General features: G+C 41.9%; 1 long non-coding RNA gene across 1 annotated transcript in view; it reads right to left on the bottom strand.

Annotated features, from left to right (window-relative positions):
* The window catches only part of LOC132649782 (uncharacterized), a 32,608-nt gene that overhangs the window by 4,820 nt on the left and 5,235 nt on the right, over positions 1-22,553 (bottom strand). The window contains exon 2 of the long non-coding RNA XR_009588300.1: positions 16,656-16,739. This is a non-coding gene — a long non-coding RNA (uncharacterized LOC132649782). The remainder of the gene's footprint in view (positions 1-16,655; positions 16,740-22,553) is intronic.

Here is a 22,553-nt window from a genome sequence, read left to right as displayed (position 1 = left end):
TCACGTATTCAGGAATCCCACAAAAACACAAAACTGGGAGTCATATTATATACAGAAGACCTACAGGGTAAAGAAAAAGAAACTAAATAAAAATGATAAAAGGCCCGATATAATATTATGAGACAAGAAAACTCCAAAGCTGCCACTGAGTTTGTTTTCTGTTGGTTATCTATTGCTGGGCATGCAGCCTTTCCTTAAAAGTAGTTTCTTTCTCCAGTGATACTCCCTTGGAGAAAATTTAATTTTCATTTGTTTCCCACTCTGCGTATTTTCTGGTTGTGAGTCTCTGTTCCTTTCTGCTGTAGGAAGAACTTTCTCTGATGATGGCCAAGAAAGGCACTGATGTAAGAATATAGCAGAGTTGAAGTCACTTGAATTCATTTTATTGCTATGCTCTCATCACCAAATGAGGCTGTCCAGTTGGAGTGCTATCTCCCCTGTTATTTGGTGATTTCATTTAGATAACCTTCATATATGTATATAATTTGGAAGCTTCTACTGTATTAGGTTTCCACGTGACCCCTGAAGTGGCCCTTAATTTTAGCTATCTCTCCCTGTATTCACTCCCTTGCCCCCTCTTCCATCTTCCTCTCCATTCGATCCTCCATTTCCAGTCCCCACTGGCCTTGTCCAGCCATAGCTATCTGTTATATTTCGCCTTCCTAGGGTGATCTGTCCCTCCTGGCTAGTCCTTTACACTATACCTAACCTCAGCGGTTTTCTAGATTGTAGCTTGCTTATCAATGACTTACTAGCTAACATATACATATAAGAGGATGCGTGTCATATTCCTCTTTCTGGGTCTGGGTTTGGGGTATCTCATTCAGGATGATCTTTTTCTAGTTTTTTCTATTTGCCTGTGAATTTTTTCTTTCTTCCTCCCTCCTTCCCTCCACCTCTCATGTCTGTCTTTCTTTCTTTCTTTCTTTCTTTCTTTCTTTCTTTCTTTCTTTCTTTCTTTCTTTCTTTCTTTCTTTCTTTCTCTTCCTTTCATTTCTCAAGATAGGGTTTCTTTGTGTAGCCCTGGCTGTCCTAGTGGCTATAAGAGTCTTCACTCCCACCAGTATGACCTTTATTCCACATCCTCACCAGCACAAGCTGTCATTTATTTTATGTTATATTATATATTAATGTATAAATATATTTGTATATAATTTAATAGACATTTAATATATAATTTAACAATATATTTTTATATAATTTATAGTTTTACATATAATTTGTATATAAACATATTTTTATTTTAATATTAAAAATTTAGCTATTCACTTTACATCTCAATTGTAGCTCTCTCCCTCCTCTCTTCCCAGTCCCTCTTCCTCTGTCCCTTCCTTATCCCCCTATTCCCCATTCCCTGCAAACCCACCCCAGCACATCAAGTGTCATCAGAACTCTGTATTTCCTTTTCTGCAATCTCTTGGCAAGGCAACCCTGCCAGGGTGAAGTGATCAAAAGGCATGCAACAGAGACACCATGTCAGAGACAGCCCCCATCTCCTTTCTGGAGGACCCACATGGAGGCTAAGCTGCCCATCAATATATATATGTAAAGGATCTAGGACTAGTCCATGCCTGGTCCTTGGTTGGTGCTTCAGTCTCTGCAAGCCCTCTGGGCCCAGGTTAGTTGGGACTGTTGGTCTTCTTGTGGAGCTCCCGTCCCCTCTGGCTTGTTCTATTCTTCCCCCCACTCTTCTACAAGGCTCCCTACGCTCTACCCACTGTTTGGCTGTGGGTCTAGGTTTCTGTTTTGATTTGTTTCTTGGCAAAGCCTCTTAGAGGACAGTCATACAAGGTGCCCATCTATAGTAGAGCATCATCACTAGTGTCAGGGATTGGCTCTTTCATCTCTAAATTTCGTTTATTTAGATAGTCTTTTTATGTCTTTTAGATAATTTGGTTAACAGTTTGCAAGTTTTACTGATTTTCTCAAAGAATTCTTGTTTATTCTTGTTTCATCAATTCTTCGTATTTTTGTTCTATTTTATTATTTCAGCTCTGAGTTTGATTATTTCTTGCTGTCTACCCCTTTTGGCTATGATTTCTTCTTTTTCAGATCTTTCAGGTGTGCTGTTAAGTTACTAGTATGCTCAAGTTTTTTTTTTTTTTTTTTTAAATCTAGCCACTTAGTGCTATGAGTTTGCCTCTTAGAACTGCCTTCATTATGTCCCATAAATTTGAATATGTTCTGTATAATTTTCATTCAATTCTAGAGAGTATTAAATTTTTTCCTTGACCCTTTTTTCATTCAGTAGTGAGTTGTTTAGTTTCCATGATTTTTACAAGCTTTCTGTTATTCTGTTGTTGCTGATATTCAGCTTTAATCCATGGTGGTCAGATAGGATGCAGCATGTTATTTCAATTTTCTTGTAACTATTGAGATTATCTAAGTATGTGGTCAGTTTTGAAGAAAGTTCCATGAGCTGCTGAGAAGAGAATATACTCATCTGTGTTGGGTCAAATGTTCTATAAACATCTGTTAGGTACATCTGGTAGTTTATGACATCAGTTAGCTCCAGTATTTCTCTGCTTAATTTTTGGATGACCTGTCTACTAGGGAGAGTTTGGTATTGCAGTCTCCCAGTATCAGTGTGTGAAGGCCAATCTGTGATTTAAGCTGTAGTAGTATTTCTTTTATGCACTTTAGTGCTCTCGTGTTTGATGCATAGATGTTAAGAATTGCAATGCCCTCTTAGTGGAAATATATATATATGTAATATCTTTCTCTGTCTCTTCTGATTAGATTCAGTTTGAAATCTATTGTGTCAAATATTAAATGGCTACACTGGCTTCTTAGGTCCAATTTTTTGGTCTATCTTTTTCCATCCTTTTACCCTTAACATCTTTGATGGTAAGATATGTTTCTTAGATGCAGCAGAAGGATGGATCCTGTTTCCACATTCATTCTGTTAGTCTGTCTTTTTATTGGGGAATTGAGACAACTGAAGTCAAAGAACTTAAAAAAAATCTCCTTTCTTTATTCCAAATATTCTTAGATTTGGTCTTTTCATAGTGTACCATATTTACTGGATGCTTTATGCCTTTAAAAATTAATATTTTTGACTGAGGTTTCATTTCTTCTATCTTGTCTTCAATGCCTGAGATTCTTTCTTTCATCTCTTGTGTTTTGTTGGTGAGGTGCTTTTGAGGTTCCTGTTTGAGTTCCTAAATTTTCATTTCCAGATTTCCCTCAGCCTGGATTTTCCTTATTGAGTCTATTTCCATTTTTAGGTTTTGTATTGTTTTATTTATTTCCTTCCATTATTTTGTTTTGATAGGTTTCCTTAAGGTATTTATTCATTTCTTCCTTAAGGATATATATTATATTCATAGTGGCTATTTGAAGATTCTTGTCTTGTGCTTTAGTTATGTTGCGTATCTCAGAGCCTACTATTGTAGGGTTGCTGGGTTCTAGTGGGGACATATATTTCTGGCTATTACTGACTGTACTTTTATACTGGCATTTAGGTATTTTGGTTTGGGATGATCATAGGTCTAGGTGCTGGTATCTTGTCTTGTCTTTGTTGGGTGGGTACTTTGGTCCGTGTTTTTTGTTCCCCTTTTTAGTTCTTATGAGATTGTATTGGCTGTGTATTGCCTACTAGGGAATGCCTTTGGGATCCTGCTAGGTGTGGCCAATGGGATTTTCCAGTACAATGTGTTTCTACTAACAGGGAGCTGATATTTAGGAGTGGAAATGGGCTTTAAGGGGAAGCTGTGGAGGTCTATAGGTGAGAGGGGAGAAGGATGTTTTTTACCAGAATTTGCTTAGTCCCCTGGGAATGGGGGCAGAGAGTAAAGAGAGGCCACATCACATACTCCATTACAGACCTGGGAAATGAGACCAGGGGATTGGATTGGTTGGAAAGGGGGAGAGTGAAGATTGGAAGTTCACCTGCCTGCTTTGCTGGCCTACTTGCTTTTCTGGCAGGTGTGACTAGAGGGTTCCCAGGGAGTGTCTGTTGGAGTTAGTGGCTGGGACAACAGGATGAATAAGGAGAGAGGTTGGAGGAGAAGATCTGCTTGATTTGCTGGAGAAGGAGGGAAAGAGAAAGGGTGGCTGCAAGTAGTCTGTACAGAGCTGGGGGTGAGACTGAGGGACTGGATTTGGAGGAAAAGAGAGAAAGGTGAAGATCTGCAGTTAGCCTGCCTGTGTCCCTACCTCCCTCTCCCTTTAATAATGGCTGGCATTTTAACAGAGACAAAACCAGTGTTTTCTTATAAAATGGCCCACGTTCTGCACATATTTGGTTTTGTCCTTAAAAGGTTATTGAACTCGTAACCTGTGTCTATAATTCAGGCAATTTTACTTAAAGTTATAAAGTCCGGCTTCTTTTGAAGACAGACCTGCACTCATAGTGAGCTGTAGTTGCTAGCAGAGTACAGGAAGCACTCCCTGCCCCAGAGAGCAAGCGTGCTGAAGCCTCGTGATAGATGTTCTTCTCACTTTCTTCAGATTAATCTCAGAGCCCCCAGTGGCAACCAGCTCACGCAAGCACCAGTCTGGTTTCTCCAGAACCAAAAGATTAATGTTTGAAAGTTAGTTTGAAAGAGCTGACTGGTGAGATGCGGGGCCTGGCAAATCCAACCCATAGGATAGACTGCCATGTTGGAAACTCAGGCAGAATTTTGATGTTATGGTCTTTCAAAATTCTTTCATGCTTTGGTTTTGAAAAATCCTCAGCTGATGGCTGAGAGCCAAGCATACTATGAAGAGATGTCTTTTTTGCTCTTTATTGATGTTCATTGCATCTACAAAACAGCTACACATTAACATTTTGACTAAGATTGAGCAGTAAAAAAAAAAAAAAACAAAAAAAACCCACAAAAAACAAAAAAACTGACTTTAAACTAATTCTAAACTGATTCTAACTGTCAGGCCATCAGATTATCTGCCCTTCTAAAAGTTAGCCATGTCATATAACAGAACCTAGTCCCAGGAATGAAGCTGGTCACACTCATACTCCTGCATACTCTCCACAGGGCATATACATGGATGGGTTCCAAAATTCTGCCTACTACATTGGGTTTCAAATTATTTCAGGCACTCATATCCTCAGTATTTGGGGAATGAAGAGAATTAATCACAGTGAGTTGTTGAAATTCAATTTATGGACAAACCCAGTTTCTTAGTGAGAAAAGGTCGCCGGTGCTAAACCTCATCTTTCCCTCTTAGAACTAGAATAGTTAAATAGAACCGTGTTAAATTACATGGTCTCCTAAGGTGAAAGGGGATCTCCCTTTCTTCCTGTCCACAAGCCCCGCCTCGAGAGGAAGAGTTTACTCATCTTTTCCCACTCTGAATCTTACTGGTAGTTTCTTGTAAAACGAGCCTCAATTGCAGCCAGATGAGTGGGCATAAAACACCTGTGAAAGCATAACCAGAGATGAAAGGCTCAAGTGCCCCACCTCTTTTGACATTGCGTTTTGAAGTGATCACAAAGGAAAAAGGTGAAACAAATCCCAGTGCAGTACACAGCAATACACAGAACGCTCTGTGTGGGGCTTGAAGGGGTGGCTCACGTTTCTTACGACTCCTTACGATTCCTCTATGCACTGCTGTCTGGTAGGAGATGGACAGCTGGAGGAGATACACAGCTTGAAGACTAGGTGCCAAAATACAGTGCCACACCAACACACGTGGCCAGCACATTCTAACTTCTTTCTGTGTTCTTTCCAGATCATTTATCCAGAGAAGCTGTTCACTCATCTGCCACATAAAGCAGCGGCTGAAAACATATTTACCATCCAATTCGTTTTATGTGTGGGCCTCTGCCTCCCCCTGGAATATTGTTCCCCAATCCCCAAACCTTCACATCAATGTTTAAAAAGACAGACAAGTTCTTTAGTTCTTCTGTTTGATATTTCTGTTACTAGGAAACATGAAAAGATACCGAGTGGAATTCATTCATAATCGCATGCTACGGAGAAGAATTTAAATCATAAAAAACTGTATTCTTGAGTATTCTCATATGCCTCTTTCAGCCTGCTTTACCATGCTCTGCATCTGAGCATGCACTCAACAGTCTCCTGAAATGAACTCTTGGAAGTCCCCTCAGAAGAACTTTTCCTCAGTGAGGAGCCACAAGTAATACCTCACTCGAAGCAATTGTGAGCAGAAGAGCTTACGAGGAAGTGAAATATTCTTGTGAATTTCAGTGTTCAACTTGAGCATATGTTTCAGCAAAGAAATCCAAACAGAAACCTTACTCAGTACCTGATAGCCAGCAAACTGGTCATAGAATCTTCTACCAAGTGTTCAGAGAGGCTGAGGACAAGTTATCCACCTCAGGAAATCCTGAGGTTGTGGCTGCTGCTTTCAGCGCCAGCCTTCTGAGGAGCTTTCTACATTCTTTGTTTCTAGGGTATTATTTTATTTATTAAATGATAAGAGATGGGTGAGTGCGAAGGAATAGTGAATTGCATGTTGTGGCCTAAGTAGACAGATAGACATAGAGGGGTGAGGAAGAGCTTGGGGAGAAGAGCCAAGGCCAAGGCCAAGGCCAAAGCCAAAGCCAAAGACTGGGTAGAATCACAGATAGCACTTAGCCATGCATCAGCCCCAAACCCAGATAGCTCTGAGGAGGAAGTGGAAAGGGGGCCTATTTTCTTTTTTCTAGAGACCTTTCATCTGTCAATAAAAGGCACTTTCACCCCAGACTTTCCTTCAAGGGCATGTGTGACTAAGAAGCTCACGCATGTTCTCCTGACTAATGCTGTCCCAGGCTGTCACCCTGGGGAGGTCTTCAGGAGGAGCTCTTTACATCAACACCTCCAACAAGCAAATAGTTTGTCTTTAATCTTTACCCATCCAATACTTTCTTCCTCTTCTCCCTGCTCACTAGTCAAGAATGTTACATAGGCCCCCTTCTCTAGTCTTCCTGTCTTATTTCTCACCATTCTAGCTTAGTCTGCACCTCATTTTTCTGGTGCTTTAGTTCTCCACTCTTTCCCCACCCCTCAGACTAGCCACATTTTTCCTAAATTATTATAACATATTAACTGATGAAATTAATGGGTTTCCCTGTGACATTTCCATACATGCATACTCAGGACTCTGATCATATCCCAAACTATTCATCTTTGCTAAAGAAGAAATTAAATGAGGGAGATTCTCTTCTTTGACTTAGCATTGGCACTGCTCACCTGTTTCTCCCCATGGCAACTCATGTTCAATAGTATTTCTTTTTTGAGAACAGTTCTCTCTGAAAGATGAAAGTGCTCGTTCTTTGTTTTCTATGTGTCTATAATGTTGAGTCAGAGACTGAGACAAGGTGTGTTCAGCTTGGCAGTACTGATATTTGAACTGGAAAATTTCTTTTGTGAGATGCCATCTTGCATGTTACAGACTGTTTAACATCATTTCTTGCCTCTACCAACTAGATCAGGGTAGCACCTACGTTCTCACGTCGTGATATCTCAGTATTGCTAAATGTCTCCTGGGGAGCTAAACTGTCTTCAGTTGAGAGCTTCTCTACCCACAGAATAGAAGAAGAAATAGAAGAAAGAGCTCTCTTCCCTGAGAAGCTCAAAATCTTCTGAAGACATAGAATGTGAGGTGTGGAAGCATCCTTGGACATGATCTTGACTTCTCTCCCCATGATTTTAGCAAGTAAAGAATGATGTGCCAAGGCTTTAAGGGACTCACTTAGTCAGTTGTCCAAACTGCAGCAAATTTAAACCTAAATTATGTTTGTATATAGCACAGATACCATGAAAAGCTAAAGAAAGGAGGGAATAATGGCAGTAGCAGTGGTATAAAAGAGGTAGGACTGAGACTGTCAGGCAGAGCACTTGAAGAGCCAGGTGGGTGAGGAGAGGAGGGAAGTGCCAGGCATGATCATGTGTGACTGCAGCATGGGCAAAGGCAGGAGGGTAAGAGTGCAGAAGAAAGCACAAGAGAGAGAGGCAGAGACCAACACCTAGAATGACAGGAGATGAAGCAGGAAGACCTGAGAAAATCCCATTTCTGGGCACCTGATGAAGGCTTAGATCTGGTTGAGAACGTCCCAAAAATATGACTCTGGTATTCATTTGAAGACGGCAAACAACAAGAAAATACTGAGTGAGAGTCAAGAGACCAGGCTTCCAGGCCTAGCAACTCAGTAGCTGCTTTGCAACTTGGACAAGCCCTTTTATTCCCCTTGATCTCAGTTCCTACAACTGTGAAGGAGGGGGTAGAGCTGGATGATCCCCACGGTCCTTTCCAGCTCAGATGGTACATGATTCAGTGAACACTCACCCCCTAAAATCCCCCCCCACCTGCCATCACTAGCGATGCTGGCTGGTGAGCTGTCTGCTGTTTTCCCTGAGGCAACCGTAGGTTTATGAAGTAGGTTACGACTTCTGGGCTAGCCGCACATTATCAAGTCCGTGTGTGCAGAGCATGACTGCAAGGCACTGTGCTGAGGCCCTGCGTATTCCTGGGTATAGAAGCCTGGAATACTAGGTATAAGCCAGAAGCCTGCCACTTCCGGCCCCGACTTATACTAAATATGTGATTGCAGAGTTATCTGGGCTCAGGGGTAGTTGAAGGACGAGTGAAGCAGAAAAAAAAATCCCTTTAATATGATATTGATACAGGGCTTAATAATTCCAACAAATTTATAAAGTATAGAGATCTAAAATGTTTATTATGTCTACTTGATGGTATTTGGAACTAGGTGACTGGTGAGGCCCAACTGCGGGATATCTGTGAAGGCAGTTCCAGAAAGGGATAACTAATGGGGGAAGATTAGTATTGTTATTACTCTGGTGACAAACGCCAACATCCATGAACTGAGGGCCTAAATGGAAGGTAAACAGGAAGAAAACAACAACAACAACAAAGCACTGAGCACTTTTTTTGCCTTCCGTGATACGAATAACAGATTCTACATGCCATGATGGACTGAGTCCCCTGCAACTGTGAGCTAAAATAAGTCCTTCTTCCTATAAGTTGTTTGTTTGTCAGAGTAGTTGGAAGGCTAACTAATACATAGAAAGACCAAAAGGAAAAAAAAAGAGAGAGAGAGAAAAGCTAGACTCCATCCAATATTAGACACTATAGACAACATTAAAGCACTACTAAAAAATATTAGGTCTCAGAGCTATCTCTTAAACTGTTGTGAATTTGCTGACTTAAGGCAACAGATGTGTATTCTTTCATGGTTCTGAAGGTCAGAAGTTTAAAACTGAGGCGCGAGAGGGACCTCAGTCTCAGGGAGCTCTCAGAACCCCTCACATCCCGATGCTCTTTGAGTGTGGCTGCAGAATGACCTCTCCCTCTGTCTGCAGGTGGCCGGCTCCTGATGCTCTGCCCCCACTTCTGTCAAGAGTAAGGATCGCACCTATTGGGTTTAGAAGGCCGTCCTCATCCAGCACAACCTCGTCGTCCTTATAGCCACAGAGGCTGGATTTATATTAAAGAGTTCCGTCCCCATGTCATGGCTCCGCTAGTAGAAAAGGATCTCCCACCGTGTTGTCTCTCCAGACCTAGGCCACATTCCTGCCGCCTGCTGCTCGGCACCCGGGACATGCTCACAGTGCTGCCGGTTGAGGGGCTGGCTGAATGAAAGAATGAATGAATGAATGACTCTACGAATAACTCACCTTCTTCACTACTTTCCCCTAAGCAGCTTCTCTTTGGATCTTAATCTCCCAAATCATCCTATTTTTGACATTCTTGCTGTCCCTGGATGTGTGGTCACTCAGTACACACAGTAGCTTCTTCTGTGCAGTCTATACCTTGAACACAGCCATTCATTTTCCACCCTAGTCTCAGCTTGCAGCATGGGCATTTATGGCAGTAATTTTCTAGATGAACTTTTGCCAACACTTTTTTCTTTTTATCCTTTCATTAACAATGTGCACTGAGTTGAGTTTGGCCACTATCTAGGCGCTTTGCGGACGACAGGTAAAACAGGTCAAATCTCTGCACTGAAATGTTCTCTTGGCTTGGGTACTCAGCTTACCGGCTACGGGCATTAATTTGAAGTTCCTCTTTTGCCCTAGGTGCCACACCCTGGAGAGCCTCCTACGGACTTAGATTCTGGAGAACACAGTGTAACGATTTTCATTTAGTCTTTCCATCCAGCAACTTCATCTTCTCTTACCCTGAGGTTCTCTCTACTCAGTTAGTGTGCCTCCTGGTGAAGGCACCATGAGGCCTGCCTGGCATTTCTGCCTGAGCTTCCTCTTATCTTCTTTACTTCACTTTCCCCCTTCACCTATATTGAAGTCTAATGACTGACAAAGGTAAGTACACATTCCTTTGACATAGGGACACATTGTGGATCAGGCACCACAAGCAGCCGAGCCAATTACCATACTTACCGTCTTATCTCAAACTGCTGCCTGATTTTCTATTTATGACAAGACCATCTCAGCTCTATTCTCCAAATATTTCAAACACGTTACACAGTATTGATAATATTTATCATATTAAATATTAGATCTTCAGACTTGTTCAATTTATAAGCGCAAATCTTTGTCCTTTACTCAAAATTCTAGTTCCCTGGAGACACTTGCAACCAGTGTTCTACTCTCAGCTTCCATGAGTCTAACTTCCGCATTTAAGGGAGGTTATCTGTTTGGTTTTCTTCATTTGTCACCATATCATCTGGGTTCACTTTTGTTTCTGCAAATGATGAGGCTTCTTCTTCTTCTTCCTGTATGTTCTTGATTTCGTTTTTGTGTATTGGCTGTGGTGAATAATGCTGCAATGTTCATGGGGTACAAATGTTTCTTTGAGATCCTGACAGCATTTCCAACACATAGATGCCAGGAATGCAGGAATGGGATTACTGGACCACATGTACATGGGCTTCTTTTAATCTAACGGATCAATAATACTTATTTCTTACTCTTGGACAATAGCTGTTCTACAAAGCGTGAGAAATAAATTCCCATTGTGATTTTGATTTGTGTTTGTTGCTGATGATGGTGACCAGCTTTCCATATGCCCAAGGGACTTGTGTTTTCTTTGGAAAGCTCTCTGTTCAGACCCTTTGTTCTCTCTTAATCTGTTTTTCTCTAATGAGTTGTCTTAGCTCCTTCTTTACTTGGACACTAGATCCTATCTGTACTTGGTGTGCAGGCGCCCCCCAACCCACACCTTCTCCCTCTAGCAATTCTTTTACTGGATAAAAACTTTTTGGTGAGATGTGGCCCCTTCTTGGGAATTCTGCTTTCCTGAGTGTTTTAGAATAGTCATGAAATCATTGGTAAGTTCAATGGAAAAAGAGCTTTTCTTTATTTTTTTTCTAGGATTAAAAACGTATTGAATTTTTGTTTATTGAAATTATTTGGGGGACAGTTGCATGCCATGACGCATGTGTGGAGGTCGGAGGACAACTTGAAGATGTCACTTCTCATGTACCACAATGCAGATTTCAGGAACCAAACTCAAGTCCATAAGCTTGGCAGCGCCTTTACCCATTGAACCATCTCCCTGGCCCTCTTCTAGGATTTTTATTGTTCTGGGTCTCATGTTTAGTCTTTAACCCATCTGTGTTTATTTCTGTGTTTGCTGTAAGACAATGGTATAGTTTGTTTCTTTTCTTTTGTATAGTGCATATAAGTACACATGTATGCTCACACACTGGCAGAAAGAGGACACCCTCAGGGGTTTTTCAGGAGCAGCTCATCTCCACCTGCATGTGAAGACAGGGCTTTCCCCAGCTTACACTGGCTGGCCAATGAGCTCCAGGCACTGAGATTATACTCATGGGACAACAGGGTGGGCTTTTCTATTATATGTATTTCAGGGAATGAATTTAGGTCCTCATGCTTGCACTATATCCTTAGCCCTGCTTTTTTCATTCTCTTCTCCCACTTTGTCCCTTGCTTTTTTTTTTTCCTTTTTTTCCTGTAGAATAACCAGTTGTCCTAGAATCATGTATTTTTATTTTTCGTGTTTTTTTTTTTAATATTTATCTTACATTCTGATTGCACTTTCCCCTCCTTCCTCTCCTCCCAGTTTCTCTGCCTACCACCCGTTCTTCCTCCATTTCTCTTCAGAAAAGGCCAGCCTCAATGCATATCAACCAGCCATGGCACATCAATTGCAGTATGACCAGGTACTTCCTCTTCTATTAAGGCTAGACAAGGAAACCCACTAGGGTGAAAGGGTCCCACAGGTAGGCAACAGAGACAGAGACAGCCCCTGCTTCCACTGTTAGGAGTGCCCCCAAAAGACCAAGCTAACACAACTGTACCATATGTGCAGAGGGTCTAGGTCATTCCCATGTGAGCTGGAGAGATGGTTCACCTCTGAAAGGCTCATAACCAAAAATATGTATGTTTATCAGAGATGTTCACATGCAGTTTCATTTTTTGGCAGTGTCCTCATTTTTCTGTGGTGTCAAGGGAATGCTGTCATCATAAAACAAGTATGGAAATGTTCCCTCTTTAAATTGAGAAAGAATAGTACTAATTAGCATTTTAGAATTTAGGAAATAAAAGTTTGGTAGAGTTCATCCATTGAACCATTTGTTCCTTAGATACCTCTTGATGGGCCAATTTAGTAACTGGTTCACTTTCTTTGTTATCAGTCAGTTCCAGTTTTCTACTTCGTGGTCTCACCTTGGTAGGTGGTTTCTCAGGATTTATTGTTTCTCCTAAGATATACAGCTGGTGCATAACTGCTCCTGCAGTCCTTGTTCTTTTGCATGTAAGTGGGATTGGCGAATATATCTCTGCTTTTAGTTTTCATTTTGTCTTCTCTTTTTCTTCTTAGTTTAAAGTTTCTCAGTTTTGTGTATCTTTAAAAAAAGGACTTCTGTTTAGTAAGTATATCACTGTAAACATAAGGAATTTTGTTCTGATAAAAGAATGTACAAATTTAATAAACCCACATACCTATAGATAGATACTTGATTTTTGACAAAGAAGCCAAAACCATACAATGGAAAAATGACAGCATCTTCAACGAACAGTGCTGATCTAACTAGATGTCTACATGTAGAAAAATGCAAATAGATCCATATTTATCACCCTGCACAAAACTAAAGTCCAAGTGGATCAAAGACCTCAATACAAAACTAGACACACTAAATCTGTTAGAAGAAAAAGTGGAGAAGAGCCTTGAACTCACTGGCACAGGAGACAACTTTCTGAACAGAACACAAATAGCTCAGGCTCTAAGATCTACAATCAATGAATCCTCATGAAACTGAAAAGCTCTGTAAAGCAAAGGACACTATTATCAGAACAAAATGGCAGCCTAGAGACTGGGAAAAGACCTTCACCAACCCTATTTCTGACAGAGGGCTAATATCTAGAATTTATAAAGAACTCAAGAGATTGGACTGCACCAAACCAAATAATCCAATTAAAAATGGGGTACAGAGCTAAACAGAGAATTCTCAGCAGAGGAATATCGAATGACAGAGAAACACTGTTAAAGAAATGTTCAACATCCTTAGTCATCGGGGAAATGTAAATCAAAATGACTCTGAAATTCTGTCTTATACCGATCAGAGTGGCTAAGATCAAAAACACATGCTAAGTGACAACACATACTGGAGAGGATGTGGAGAAAGGGAGACCCTCTTCCATTGCTGGTGGGAGTGTAAACTTGTACAACAACTTTGAAAATCAATCTGGTGCTTTCTCAGAAAAGTGGGAATACTTTATCTCAAGACCCAGCTATACCATTCCTGGGCATATACCCAAAAGATGCTCCATCATTCAATAAGGATATTTGCTCAACTATGTTCATAGCAGCTTTATTTGTCATAGCCAGAACCTGGAAATAACCTAGATGTCCCTCTAGGGAAGAATAGATACAGAAATTGTGGCACATTTACACAATTGGAATACTACTCAGGTATTAAAAACGAGGAAATAAGAAAATTTCAGGCAAATGGATGGAACCAGAAAAGATCAACCTGAGTGAGGTAACTCAGAAAGACACACATGGTATAAGAATGTCACTTATAAGCAGATACTAGCCATGAATATAGGATAACCATACTAAAATCTACAGACCTAAAGAAACTAAACAACAAGGAGAACCCTAGGGAGGATGCTTAAATCTCATTCAGAATGGCAAACAAGTTAGACACCAGAAGCGAAAGAAGAGACAGAACAAAACCAGAGCCTATCACAGAGGTTCTCTGAAAGGCTTCACCCAACAGGGAGTTGAAGTAGATGCTGAGACTCACAGCCAAACTTTGGGCAGAGTGCAGGGAGTCTTATGGAAGGGGGGGGCATATAGAAGGACATGGAGGGGACAGGAGCTCCACAAGGAGACCAACAAAGCTAAAAAAAAATCAGAGCTCAGGGGGTCCTGCAGAGACTGATGCACCAACCAAGGACTATGCATGGAGAGGACCTACACCCCCTGCTCAGATGTTGACCATAGGCAGCTCAGTCTCCATGTGGGTCCCAGAGTAAGGTGAGCAGGGGCTGCCTCTGTCATGAACTTGGTTGCCTGCTCTTTGATTATATCCCCCTGGCTATGTGGCCTTGCCAGGCCACAGAGGAAAAGGCTCCAAGTAGGCCTGATTAGACTTCATAGGCTATGGGCAGATGGCAAAGGAGGAGAACTCTCCCTTTCAGTGGACTAGGGGAAAGGGATGCAGGGAAGAGAGAGGGATGGTGGGACCAGGAGGAGATGAGGGAAGGTGCTACAATTGGGATATAAAATGAATAAATTGTAAAAAATAAAAAGATTTAATAAAAATAAAATAAAAGCCTTGCTTTTGCTGGGCTTCCCTCTGTTCTATTTATATCTGTTCTAGCTTTTGTTAAGGTCTTCCTTCTGCTGTGGGCACTTCTTTTTTTTTCCTTCATTTTTGGAGGCATAGAGTTCTCTATTACAATCTTTCCTTATTAAAAATGTAGGTGTTTATTATTATGAACTTCTTTCTCAGGATTGTTCTGGCTACAGCTAACATAGGAGCATTGGGAATAATTTTATTTTCTCTGAAGCTAACTCTTATTCCCTTTTGAATTCTGCCTTGAGCCGTTGGTTATTCAGGACTGTGCTGTTTAGTTTGCACACATTTCAATCATTTGAATTGTTAAGGCTTGTTTTATGGTCTGCCATACCTGTCCTGGAGAAAGTTCTGTGTGCGCTTGAGAAGAATGTGTATTCTGCTGTTGGGTGAAACGAGCTGCACATTATGTCCATTGCTCTGTAGCATTGTTCACATCCTTTAGTGTCTCTACTGATTTCTGTCTGGGTGATCTATTGTCGGGAACGTTACCGTCCCATTTTTGCATTGCTGCTTCTCTCTCTTTTCAGTCCTGCCGCAGCTTGTTTCACGTGTTTGGCGCAGAAGCACTGGGTGAATACATTCTCTTAGTGTCTTCTCGATGAACTGATTCTTTTACATTCTATTAGAAGCTTTCTCCTGGGAAAGTTTTGGGCCTGAAAGTTTTGTCTGATATCAGTTGGCCACTGTTGTTTGCTTTTGGCTACCGTGTGTGGACTATCTTTTTCACCCCCTCTCTTTCAGCCTACCCGTGAACTGTGGGCTTAGCACTGTGCCCACCTGTGCCCCCAACAGGTGGGAAACCAGAGGAGGGTCAAGCGCTTAATGCAAGGTGGAGCTACAGAACAACACCCTGCCAAACAGACAGACAAGGCAAAATGAACTTCTGGTAGGTGCCGTACAGTTAGACTTTAAAAAAATTAAAATCTGTCCAAAGCCAGATTGGTAGCATAGACTTAAAATCCAGTACTTGGGTGGTAGAGGCAAGAGAAGTAGGAGCTCAAGCTCAGCACTGGGCTAGACAGCAAGTTCAAAGCCAGTCTGTGCTACAGGCAACATCATGTCAAAAAGGGGCAGGGATTCATTGAACCATATCATGACTTTTTGTGGAAAATTATAATCCAGTTTACTTTAACATAATTCACAGTAAATACTGTTATCATTTCTATTTTGTAATGTCTTTGCTGCCATCTTTCTCTCTTCCTGTCTTCCTCTGTGACTTGGTATGTGTGTAGGGTGCAGTGCCTGGCTCTTTTTCTCTTTTGAACATTTATTAAAAGACATATTTAATTTTTTTTTTTTTACATTTGTGTGTCTCTGTGTGCACCTCCCGTGCGTGTCTGTGGGAGCGCATGTATGTGTATACACTCATGTGCCATGCACGCATAGAGATTAGAGGACCATTTATGGGAGTTTGATCTTTTCTTCCACCACGTGGGATCCAGGCATTGAGCTCAGGCTGTCAGGCTTGGCAGCCAGCGCTTTTATTTACTGAGCCACCTTACCGTCCCCTTTCTTATAAGCAAACTTAAAATTATACCAACCTAGCTCTTAACAGTTGGGTCTCAAATGCATTCAAAAGGTAGATTTTTGTTTCTCCTTGCCCTCAAACTGCATGTTTTTATATCACAATTTGTAACTTTTGTGCTTGGGTGATGTGCTTTCCACATAAACACAAGGACCTGCATTGATCCCCAGCACCCATATAAATAGTATGGTGACCCAAACCTGTAATCCCAAGGCTAGGAAGTAGAGACAGGCTACCCGGAAGTTAATATAATTGAACTGGTAAACTGCAGGCTCAGTGAGAGACTCCCACCCCCAATCTTGAAAAATATTTAAATAAACTAGGTGGCATTCACAAGAGTTGGGATTACTTGCAGATGATGAAGCCAGTTAAACGCTTCCGTCCCCACCCCACCCCCAGCCAGCATGGAGGCAGCAAGGACTCCCTTACCCTAAGCAGTTAAGCGCTGGCTCCTGACAGAGAGTCATTTCTCTCTTGAGGGTTGTCATTCATTGTCCGTGTCCCAGTGAATGCCTAGGGGAGGCACAAATTGGACTGTTTCAACAAAAGCAAAATAAATAAGCATTGTAATTACTTCAATAGAAATAAAAATCTAAACCTCCATCATCCTGGTATCAAGTATGTATGTCAATCTTCACAACGCCAAACCACCAAGCTATTCATACTCAAGAGCTTTGTTTGCAGCAAAACCACGATACAGGATGGACCATGTCCATCTCAAAGCCTGGACACCAACTCCATTCTTGTTATTGTCAAATTCTATACACTGAATAATTTTACTACACTAATAATTACTGTGTCCTTTCTCGCTCTCCTTGGTGGTGTCTAAGAAACTCACATCAGGTAAGGATTTCAGTGAGCCATAACATAGCTGATGTCTGTCAACTTTGCTTCTGTCTGTGACTGTCTGACTGTCTGACTGAGACTCACATCAGGAGCACTGGCCTTTCCTTGTCGTTGGCAACAGGCTGTTCAGAGGAAGTGAGAACAAGGACACACACCAAGACTGTATGAGAACAAAAGCAGGGAGGCACAGGGAATACAAGACCTGCAATTATGAGAACAAAGGGGAGAAGGGGCACAATGAGAGAGGATTTATCAACCTTCAGCTGGCCCAGTTCCTCTATTCTCTGTTCAATGCTGTCTTTGTGTCTACAAATAACTGCATTTACAGAATTTTGGCTGACGATTCTAGCTGCTAACTGTACATAAAATCAAGTGTGAACTGATGCAAACAAAACCTTTGGAATAAATGTAGATATAGAGAAAAGCAATATCCATACAAAAGAGCTACAACATTCCATACCAGGGCGTGGTGGAGTAACCAAACGAGTACAAAGATGACATGAGCTATAGTTGCTCAAAGATGCCAGGACTGGAGGCAGAGTAAAAATTTGTCTTCTCTTCTTCCTTTATTTGTTTTCATGGAAGGTAGATGCCACTCCACACAGCTTTCCTACCCTATTCCTGTAGTTTTTTTTTTAGTCCTGGGGATTGAACGCTAGCTTGGGACTGTATGATAAGCAAGCACCCTGTAACTGACCTGGATCTCCAGCCCTGTTCTTATTTTTTATTTACTAAGAGGGTCCCACCGAGCTGTCTAGGCTGGCCTTCTACTTCTTTTCCTAGGTAGGTCTCAAGCTTGATATCCTTTTGCCCCATCTCCCTGAATATTTAGGACTATAGGCTTGTTCTGTTATGCCTGGCTCCACAGCTCTCATAGATGGTGCTATAGACAACAGTCGTCTCTCACAGTCACGATTTCAAAGTCCAAAAGGGAAAATGACGTGTCCAGTTCTGAGCAGCCGTCTCCCCTGACACAAATGATCGAGGCCAGCATCTATTAGTATGCCTGATTGTAAGAGTTCATGTCTGTGGACCATATGGAAGACAGGAATCAATTTCCTGAGTTTGTGGCTTGAGTGCTCACCCATAACCAAATATGTTGGTCACACGTCAGTGACTTGATTTTCACTGCATCTTCAGAAAAACATGATGGCAAACATAATAAATATGAATAAACAGAACCGAGTTCAAGAGAGTCTGCTCCTGAGGTGCTGACGGAAGTGCTGTTTCACAGGCACTCGTGGGACAGTGGCCCAGGGCTGAAGGCTAGAGTCTCCTTACCTTTCTAAAGCTCTCAGCTCTACAGCATCATAAACCTGGTCTTGTCCTATTACTTTAGTGCTGTTCCTGGAAACTCCTTCTGTCCCTCTCTATCCCCTGGGGCTTTCTCTTATAGCCTGGGCTCGTGTTTCCTGAGCAAGTCTCTCCAGGCCAGTGTCAGGAGCAAGATGCTTTGGAGGCTATGATCAGTTTTCTATTTCTCCATCCTAGTCCCTGTGAGGGGTTTAACTTCTGAAATATGAAATTATTCAAGTAAGAACTACATGTCAAAATGTAAGTCCCATTGTGGTTTTAAGCAGATAGGGTCTGAAGTGAATGTAGATCATGTTCTAGATCACATCTAACAGTACATCAGAAACATCATACAAAAAAATGTGCTGATTTATGTAAATTATATGCTGATTCTAGGTAACAAACTAGACTGTCAATTCCTCATTTTATATACTGTGTTTTAATTACCCACCATTCTATATTGCTGCCTCAGTTATAGTAGGATGTTTTTGGCTATAGGTAAACAGAAAACAGCTTAATGCAACTTACATAATAGATTGTTTTAACAGGCTGGAGAGATGGCTCCTCAGGTAAAATAATTTGGTAGGTGCACTTGATGACATGAGTTTGATTTCTAATGGAAATAAAGAACTAATTCCCTAAACGTCCTCTGACCACCACAGGTGTTCAGTGGTGCACACACACACACACACACACGCACACACACACACACTACCACCATAATAAGTTAAATAATAATTCTTAAAAAGCAGGTATGGGGCACACCTGTAATCCCAGCACTCAGGAGGCTGAGGCAGGGGAATCATGAGTTCAAGGCCAGATAGGAATACACAAGAGACCCCATTTAAAAGGGTGGGTGAATGTGGGAGAACATGAAGGTCCAGGCCTTTCCTACTTTCTCTCAGGGTCATCCAGATCTGACCTACTGATTGGCTTCCCTTAGGACCCTAAGATGGCTGTCACAGTCTTAGCAATCACGGGGGGGGGGGAGGGGTTTCTCTGAAGAATTGCTTTTCATCACCAATCAAAATATTTCCCAAAAGACTTTGGCAAATATCTTCCCTCCCTGAGATAACTGAATCATGTCCATGCTGAAACGAATAGTAAGTGGGATAGGATCTGATATTATATTTCAGGGCTAAAGAAGAGCTGATCTCCCAGAAACATCTGTTTACACCCAATACTTCAGTGTTCTGTTAGCAATAGTTTGGATAAGTAAGGGGCAATGGTCACCCCAGCTCCTACATCTAAGGTGGCATTTTCATTCTTAAAGATACCAGTTTCATTAAACCAAGACAGGGCCATAATTGAAGCCACTTCCCTTTTAGCCAGCTGTCCTATTCTAGTTGTGAAGGAAGCTTAGCTGTGCTGTAATGTGCAGTGATCATAAAAGCAGCAGTGACAACAGCAGACAATTAGCAAGCACTCATCTTTGCCAGGCCTTGAAGTGCCTTGACTACTACAGGGGGTGCTATTCCTGTGAGCCAAGCAAGACCCAACATTTCAGAAACTCGGAGAGTTGTATATGTGCAATCAGGCGTCTGAAAATAGATGCCCCTTAAATTTTGTAGACTATAATCCTAGCTTTTCTGGCCCAACTTTCCAGACCTATCACAACACTCAAACCCAATGACTCTCCAGTGCTGGGGGAGAAGGCCTGGGTACTCACAGGATCTCTTCCAAGGATCTGCTCTGTCAGCAGCTGTATCCAAAGTCTTAATCCCTTCTCCTGTAACCTCTGTCTAATGACTGTTAAATATAGGATATGAAGTCCAAATATTTGAGCATCAGTTCAGATAAACTTGGGGGGAGGCATCTGCCATGCTCCACCTGGCTTCAGGGATTGACTTGATTGAGGCAGTGAGAAAATGAAGAAAGGACAAACACACAGAGAGAGACACAAACAGAAAATCTAGGATTGGCTGTGCTATAGTTATTCTGATAGAGGTCACCAACTGCAATGGCAGCAAGGAGTAACCTCAGTACATTTATTTTATACATCTGAATCAAAAAGGCATCTTTATTATATGCAGATGATAAGGATGCAAGTTTAGCTGATCTGCAGGGGAGCAGTTTCAGGCTGCAGTAGAGGAAGCTGTGGTTGATGGTTTCTGCAGAGTCAGCATTCACACTCTGACCAGAAGAAGGCTTTGCCATCCCTCTGAGCCTCATCCAGGGAAGGTTTGGCCACTCCCATGGTTTCTATGGCATTGGAGTCCTTGACATGGCTGTGCTCATGTCAGCAATACATAGTCACTTAGGACTTCATCCACTCCCTACGGTCGTCTTCCATCTAAAGCAGCCCACAGTGTTGGATGAGGACTTTCCTATATTGATGTTACAGGTCATCTTTTGCTCCATGTATTTCCTTCACTGGCAAGGCTATTCAACAATACCGCCTGGTAGTCAAATCTCCAGGATGGAGCTCCCCCCTCTTCAGAGACAGGGTCTCGCTATGGTAGATGAAACTAGCCTTGAACTCACATTCTCCTGCCTCAGCCTTCCTGGTACCTAGCACAGATCCCACTTCTCCGTGAATTTGTCCTAACAATAGTAAACGCTAAAACCAGTGTCTCTCATGATAAAATGAAGTACTGAGACCTGATGCACGCTCAGGTCAGTTTTAAAAGTCTGCCCTGGGGCGATGAAGGAAGGAAGCAGTAGAAATGAACACTGTGGTGAAGCATAGCATGTGAGATGGAGTGGATAATGGTTACAAGGAATCGGATGACTACTCTTGGAAAAAAGAAACGTGCTCCAGAAAGACAGTGAAAATCTGTGTGTGATTAGCCAGAAATTCAAGCTAAATGTAAGGTTTGACCATTATATGAAAATCTCCCAGCACCCCATAAATATGCGCAATTTAAAGTGCCAGTTTTTAAAAGATAAACACATATTATATAATGAGAGATTAAGTTCCCATTAGATAGCCTATAGTGCTATACACTCCTATAGCCAAATGAGAAGAAAACTCAGTACCAGAGCCAGGATTTCACTGGAAAAACACCAGAGCCTCTTTTGGAGACTAAATGCTTAACCAAGGAGAAAACCTCAAGTGGTCTCTGCTCTGTTGTTACTGTTTTGTGTCTTAGCTCCATTTTTATTGCTGTCATGAGATACTATGACCAAAGCGAGTTTTAGGAAAAAGAGTCTATTGGGGGCTTACAGTTTCAGAGGGTGAGTCCGTGAATGTCATGGCAGGGAGCACGGCGGAAGTCAGGTGTGGTGCTGGAGCAGTAGCTGAGAGCTTATGTCCTGATCCGAAAGCTGGAGGCAGAGAGGGAGGGAGAGAGGGAAAAAGGGGTGGAGGAAGAAAGGCAGGGACGGAGGGAGAGCGCTAACTGGGAAGGGGAACAGAATGGCACAGGGCATTTGAAATCTCAAAGCCAACTTCCAGTGACAAACCTCCTCCAGGGAAACAAGGATTCAAACATATGAGCCTATGGGGGCCATTCTCATTCAAACTATCACATTTTGTTTTGTTTTGCTTTAGTTTTGAGACAGGATTTTATGTAGCCCAAGCTGGCTTCCAACTTGTTATGTAGTTAGGAATGTTCTTGAACTTCTGATCTTCCTGCCTCCACTTTTTGAGTGCTGGGACTACAGGCTTGTACCACTACATCTGATTTCCTAAGGTTTTCGGTATGGAATCAGAGCTTCCTGCCTGCTAGGCCAGCACTCCACCAGCCGACCTGCGTCCCTAATCTTGGTCTATGATTAACAGGTGACACCTTATACTTGGGGTGGGGACATGTAAACTGGTGCACTTGAAAATCTCAAGTCTTTGGGTTCTCCTAAAGCTGGAGACCTAAGCATTGGCTTATTCCTTTCTGGTAAAGGCTAATGCTCACCCGCTCCAGAAGAGAGGTGAAACTTGCTGCAAAGACTGTGCTAGGCAGCTTCAAAAATAGCCCCAGTGTTTCCTGCCTCTGATAAACCTATGTTTGTGTAGTTTCTTACTTTAACTTTTTTTTTCTAGTACAGGTTTTGTGTGTGTGTGTGTGTGTGTGTGTGTGTGTGTGTGTGTAGCTCTGTCCTGGAACTCACTCTGTAGACCAAGCAGGCCTCAAATTCATGGCCTGTCTCCCATGGGCTTAGATTAAAAGCATGTGCCAGCCTCCCCTATTTTTTAAAGATGTATTTTTAAAAGAATTATATGTATGTGTGTTTGTTTGTGTAGAGGCATGT

This window comes from Meriones unguiculatus, chromosome 21, assembly GCF_030254825.1.
Source record: "Meriones unguiculatus strain TT.TT164.6M chromosome 21, Bangor_MerUng_6.1, whole genome shotgun sequence".
Classification (NCBI taxonomy): domain Eukaryota; kingdom Metazoa; phylum Chordata; class Mammalia; order Rodentia; family Muridae; genus Meriones; species Meriones unguiculatus.
The sequence above is the reverse complement of the archived record's forward strand: the minus strand, read 5'-3'. Positions and strand labels throughout refer to the sequence as shown.